We start from the raw sequence: 6,999 nt of genomic DNA on the forward strand, positions 1-6,999 counted from the left end.
ATGGCACAGGAATTGTTTTCTCATGCTACTCTCTGATAAAGTATTAGAAGATGTATTAGGAAGTTATAAGCCTGATGGCTCAGTGGTTAGAATGCAGTATTGCAGACTAGTCTGGAATTAGATCCTGACAGGCTCAAAGTTGACTCAGCCTTCCATCCTTCTGAGGTCGGTAAAATGAGGACCCAGATTGTTGGGAACAATATGTTGACATTGTAAACCGCTCAGAGTGTGCTGTAAAGCCCTATAGAGCAGTATATAAGTCTAAGTGCTGTTGCTATAACAAAATATCATATCTTTTCATTTTCTCTAAATGTTTTCAAAGGAAAACAGAAACCTGTTTAAGAGTCCAACCAGACAGCTTGCTATTTCCATCGCATAAATAACCTTGTTCTGATCCACAAACTCTTGACACCATGTTTCCCATTCTTTATTAAATGCCATTGCCTGACATTACACAACCCAAATAATATAGTTTTGCAGCTATGGAGTACAGTAAAGAGAAACATCGTTAAGCTATTTAACACAATACTTTTCCTAAACCATGGTTTACTGAATAAACACTTAGCTGTAAGTGATTGCTGTAACATGATTATGTTGTGTCTGACTCTTGGCAATTCTATGGGCCAGCTCTCTCCATATCTTCTTATATGGAAGCAATGATTCATAAACAAGGGTTTTGTTCATGCAACAGACTTAAACCAAAATAATCCATATTATGGTTCAGTCAGTGGTGCATGAATCCAGGCACCAAGGACAACTCAGAAGTCCTAGTACTTTTGAACAGTTTTATTAGTTGATTAGTTTCAACACAACTGCACACTAGAACTTATCTAAACTTGTCTAAAATAATGCATATACCAACTATTTCCTTTTTTAATTTTCTGATATTTTAACTTTCATAAACATGCTTTGGTTATCCTCTTTCCTTTTTGTCAACACTCTTTCTTTGTATGGCTGTAGGTGTATAAATTATAGTATACTGTAAATATTTTAATACTAAATAATTAGTTTAAGATTGAAACTATTATCATGTAATATAAGCTGCAGTGGGTTTTTTCCTTTCTCTAAAGTTATGCTTAATTTGTATAAGAAGCTAAATAATTTATGGTTGAAATATTGACATCCCAAATCATAATTAATGCTCACAGAAATTTGACATTTCTTCGTTTTGAATACCTTAATCCTTTTAAGAAATATGTTAACTTTTATTATTTTTATATTATACATTACACTGAAATAATATGTATCAAGACTTATAACTATATAATGAAAGAGAAAAACAATGCATTTGCTTAATCCTTGAATCTAATGGTATCAATATCTATATACACACACACTATAGATAGATAGATAGATAGATAGATAGATAGATAGATACATACATACATACATACATACATACATACATACATACATACATATACATATGTACATACATACATGGGTATGTGTGTGTGTATATATATGTATACACACATACATACAAGATGTATATTTAATTTCTACACTACCACTAACACTGGATGGTTTACAATAGCATGTTGTACAAATACATGTGCTATATTTTTAAATAATATAGCTAAGCATTTATGTGAATATAATCTGTATGTGCAGGTCAGTTTTTGTTTCTGCATCATAAGAAACATATGAGAAATCCTCTCCAATTCTCCCAGTTTGTTGAAAACCGGACTGTAATGTAGGCAGTAATTAGGTTTTTACAAGCTGAAATCACATATTGGTTAAGCCATACTGTTCTGTGTTTGGGTTTGACTTATGGTTTTTGTGGATTCAGCCATTATACTTTATAAACTATAGTTTATTATGTCTTCATATAACAAGCAGTATGAATAAATCATCAATCTTTTTGGAATCACACTTAACGAGGTGTTTTATATATTAGCTAATGAATGAAAAAGCCCTGTGAAAATTGGTTAGTGAAGTTTGGTCTTCGAACAAGAAGAAAATAGATGAAATCCACACAAAAATTTTGCATAATTGCTTTTTGTGAATCTTTCCACTCATTTCTTTCTTGGGAAGGAATTTAATATTCAACTTCTTTGAATGATTTAACTCTTTAAGTGTATTAAGCAATCCTCTCTAGTATTTTCATTTTAGCAAATCTTTCTGTTTGTAAACAAGGCTGGAGGAAGGGACCTTTGAGGTATTCTACCTAGTCCAATCCCTTGCCCAAGGCAGGCGTCCTTATAAAAATCTGGAGAAATGGCTGTTAAATATTTTCTTGATAACCTCTAGCGATGGTGCACCCACAACTGCGTAAGGCAAGCTGTTCTATTGATCAGTCATATTCTCACTGTCAGGAAATTCCTCCTTATTTCCAGTTTGGATCTCTCTCTGTCAAACTTCCACCCGTGGCTTCTTGTCCTACCTTCTTCCTTTCTTTATTCTTATATATGTAGCCAGAGGAATTGAGCCACCATCATAGCTAATCATATTTATTCTCATTAGAGTTAAACAAGTACACTAACAACTTTTTTAAAAAAAGAAAATGGATCTTTCTAAATTATGCCAATTGCATGTTATTGGATATCAAATCAGTAGGATTAAACTGATTTAAACGCTAGCAGGCTGTTGGGCTGTGATTTTAACACCTGGGTTTAAAGTAGTGCTATCTACGTTAGGAGGGTAGACATGATGGTTTACAGAATGAGGGTTTAAAACAAATGCTTTAGAGGGATCTGATCCATTTGGTTGCACCCTAACTCTACGGTTTAGTACAAAAAAGGTAGTGACGGGCTATCTTTGACTTTGCATTCACATTACTCATAACTGGCAAACGATCAAGGAAATTAAATAAGTGAGGCTGAAGAAGGGCCAACCAGAAATGTTGCTTCCTCATAAATGATGTGTGTGCATTTCCTGCCATACTCTAATTTTTTTTTTCATGTCCAACTGATCGGCTTGCTTGCTTGCTGAGAGTAATTGGACTGATATTAAGATTCTTTAAAGTGTCTTAAAATAGCCTTTTTTTAAAAAAATGCTCTCTTAGTATCTTTTCAACATGAAGAGACTCATACTGTAAGGCTATTTCCTTTGTTGGTGCCCAGAATCCTTAACTCAGAGAAAGCTAATTTGAGCAAGGTCTTTCAAGAGACAGCCATCTGCCAAGTGATTACTTGGTGCAAAATGTAAGCACTTGGCAAGCTACTTAACAGCATTTTTTGAAGCCAGAGGACGGGATTTTACCACATTTCCTGTGGCTAAGGTCGATCCATAAGTTGTAGACGTAATTTTTGTAATAGGAAAGAACTGTTTATAAAAGTTGACCGCTGTGTGAATGGTTGTTTTATACAACATGCCTAGCCATAATGTGGCTTATTTTTTGTGTGAGTTTTTTTTTTAATGCAGGCATTCTGGTTTATTGTTTAGCATGTTAGACGAACCCAGTGAATTTCACTTCCTCAAGTCAGCAACGTTGGCTCCAAGTAAAGGAATTTTGTTTTTTTAGAAGCCAAGGGACCAAGCAAAAACTGTTTGACCAGCAGACAGATTATTACATGTTCTTTGTAGGTTAATATATTTTTTCCTATCAGTATTTATTTTTTTCAATGAAAACTTCCTGTATTAAAAAAAAGTGAAAGTTTTGAGCAAAATGTGTCCATGTGTGATGTGTAAACCGATTTATGTCTTAATGATTTTGATTGTAGAGTTCACAAATCGTGGTTCCTGAATAAAGCATGTTTACCCAAGCCAGGAACTAGCATAATGTATGAATTCACCTGCCCGCTCTTTGCTGTTTGAGTCTTTTTGTGTTCAAAATCTTTTTGGAGTTGGGGAATTTTTATCAGAAAGTAGGCTTGTAGAAAAATACTTAGAAATCAGCCCTATTTTCCCCTTTTTGATTAATATTTGGCATCCATAAAGATTGCTGTTAATTAACAAATATCCAAATAAGATAAGACATGTATTTATATATAGTGACTTAGAAGTCAAGTTCTAGTACATGAATTAATATATTTTTGTCCTCTGCTTGGCATATGTTTCATAAGAATAAGGAAAAAATTCTCTGCAACAGAATCTTGCTTTATCCAAATAGCAGCTGTTTGCAATTTTTCTGAGCTTCCAGAAAGTCATTAAGACAGATGGGGCAATCGAAACATACATTAAGAGGGTAATTTATCAAGGAGATGTTCATTTTGACTGCCTTGCTCAGCATGACCTTTGCAAATGCCCCCATCTCTTTAGTTCTGATAGGATTTTTGATAGGCTAAAATAGGTACCACTGTGTTATAGCTTGCTCTTTGAGATCTTGGACATCAAACATCTTTGTAGAGATCCAAATGTCCTTCTTGGTATTCACCAATCATTGATCGGCTTCACATATCACACAAGTCATAAAATCATAAAAAGGGCTACCCAAGTCCAGATCCTTGTTCAGTGGAAAAAAGCAAAGTAATTTCACCTAAATGTCTAAATTTATGTGAAGGCTTCTAGTACAGAAGCACCTGTTTTCACAGGTATGTAGTCCTGCTATCAAATTGCTGTTCTTGGTTCATTTGGGTTTTGTTTTGTTTTTTGACATTTAGTCAGAATATTCTGTCCTTTAAGTTAAATCCAGTGTTCTACGACCTATCGTCCTTGTTCCATGTGACATATTTTCAGCCACTTGAAGAATGCTGTCATCCCCTATCTCAGCCTTCTCTTCTCAAGTCTAAATTGAACTTGTTGTCTAGTCACTTGATCGTCTTCACAGACATTCTCTGAACCAGTTCCAGTTTTTCTGAATCCTCAAAGTCTGGTGGCCAAAACTGGATACAGTATTCAAGTACAACCAAAGCAAAATAAAGTGCAACAATTATTTCTTAGGACCTGGGAACAGAGGTGGGTTTCAGCAGGTTCTGACCAGTTCTGGCAAACCGGTAGCGAAAATTTTGAGTAGTTGATCAGGAAGAAATGGGGATTTTGCAGTATCCTTTCCCTGGCGTGAGGAGGGACTGGGGATTTTACAGTATCCTTCCCCTGCACGCCCACCAAGCCATGCCACATTCATCAAGCCATGCCCACAGAACCGGTAGTAAAAAAATTTGAATCCCACCACTGGACGTACTTCCTTTTTTTTTCTTAATCAAGTTTTTATTATTTTTAAATTTATACATATCATTGTGTGAATGGCGCGATGTTTGAGTATCATACATTTCAATACATATAAACATATTCCTAATTATTACATTCCATTTTCCTTATTTCAAATTATTTACTCCTACCTTTTACACAAAATTTTAATTTTCATATAAATATTAACTAGTATGCAATAACATCTAAACCGATGTGCTTTAGCATCCGTATTATGGACGTACTTCCTTGTTGGAGCAGACTGAACCTTTTCTTTGTTACCTGTTAATATTTTGCTATTTCCCTGAGTAGCTGATATACTCATTCTTATCTTTTTCTTTAATTTGAATGTATGGCAGAATCCTTTTTTTGTTGTTGTTTTTGGTATTCTTTGCTAGCTCCAGCTCATTCTGAAAGTTTCCTTTTCCTGAGGCACCAGTCTGCAGTCCTGGGATATCTGCTTGATTTTTCTTTTGTAACTTTTCTCTCTCATCACCTTCCATTCATCTTTTTTTTTTTTAATTTTGGATTTTCACAAAGGTTTTTTATTGGTTTCTTTGGCTGTCTTCTGTCTTTTATTTTCTTGGAATTGTTTGCAGTTGGGAATTCCTACAACGTTGGACAACAAAAGCACAACAATATTGATTCCCCCCCCCCATTAACATTTCCTGCGAAATATGCCATTGATATGTGCACTTATTAAAATCTTAACTTTTTAAAAATCCAACGTAAACAAAGGAACTCACTCGGCATTATTTTTATTTGTTAACAAGAATTCCAGTCTTATAACTCTCTCTTTCTGTATCTCTTCTACTTTTATTCCCAGGTAAAGTCACTGTTGCTTAGTAGGAGGTCAAGTTCAAATCCTCCAAAGAGAAAATGTTCAGCAAGAGAGCAAACAACTTTTAGGAAAAATCACATTTGGGATAAGTGGTGAAATTCCAGTAGATGTTGGGTAATTAAAGTTCCTAACACTATTCACATCTGCTGTTTGGTTTTGAAAATCCACATATGGGTCTTCCCTTCGTTTGGAAAGAGATAACGAAAGTCAACAATATGCAGTTTTTATTTATTCCTCCACTTAAATTTAGAGGTTACAGTACTACCAAATTCATTGACATGAATTTCTGGGCAGATATGGATATTTTTTTAAAATATCCCTTTCCATTTTTTCTTCCCATTAGGTTTATCTTACATCAGTTAAAATACATTTGCCTTCCTGCATTAAAAGTTCAAGCTCAAACTGATTTCCCATACTCTATACCGGTATTATAGTTATGTGGTGTATAGAGACGCGGTGGCTCAGTGGCTAAAAGGCTGAGCTTGTCGATCGAAAGGTCGGCAGTTCAGCGGTTCGAATCCCTAGTGCCGCGTAATGGGGTGAGCTCCTGTTACTTGTCCCAGCTTCTGCCAAACTAGCAGTTTGAAAGCACGTAAAAAATGCAAGTAGAAAAATAGAGACTACCTTTGGTGGGAAGGTAACAGCGTTCCGTGTGCCTTTAGTCATGCTGGCCGTATGACCACGGAGACATCTTCGGACAGCGCTGGCTCTTCAGCTTTGAAATGAAGATGAGCACCGCCCCCTAGAGTCAGGAACGACTAGCACATATGTAAAGAAGAACCTTTACCTTTTATACTGGTAGTCCTTGACATGACTGGTTGCTTAGCAACTATTTGAAGTTATGACAGGGCCCCACATGATGCCATTTTGGGTGCTCAGCAACCACTTTTTTAATGGTCATTTGCAGCGTCCTGCAGTCACACAACTATAACTTGATTTGGCTGAAAACCCAGAGTTTGGGGTCGCTTAATGACTGCCATTAAAAAGGTCATAAAATAGAGCTGGTCACATGGGTGATCCACTTAATGATCAATGGTAGGCTCCATTATGACCATAAGTTTGAGAACTACTTCTAGACAATGCAGACC

This window comes from Pituophis catenifer, unplaced genomic scaffold (genome assembly GCF_029215685.1).
Source record: "Pituophis catenifer annectens isolate HBS135680 unplaced genomic scaffold, rPitCat1.0.hap2 SCAF_7, whole genome shotgun sequence".
NCBI classification, from domain to species: domain Eukaryota; kingdom Metazoa; phylum Chordata; class Lepidosauria; order Squamata; family Colubridae; genus Pituophis; species Pituophis catenifer.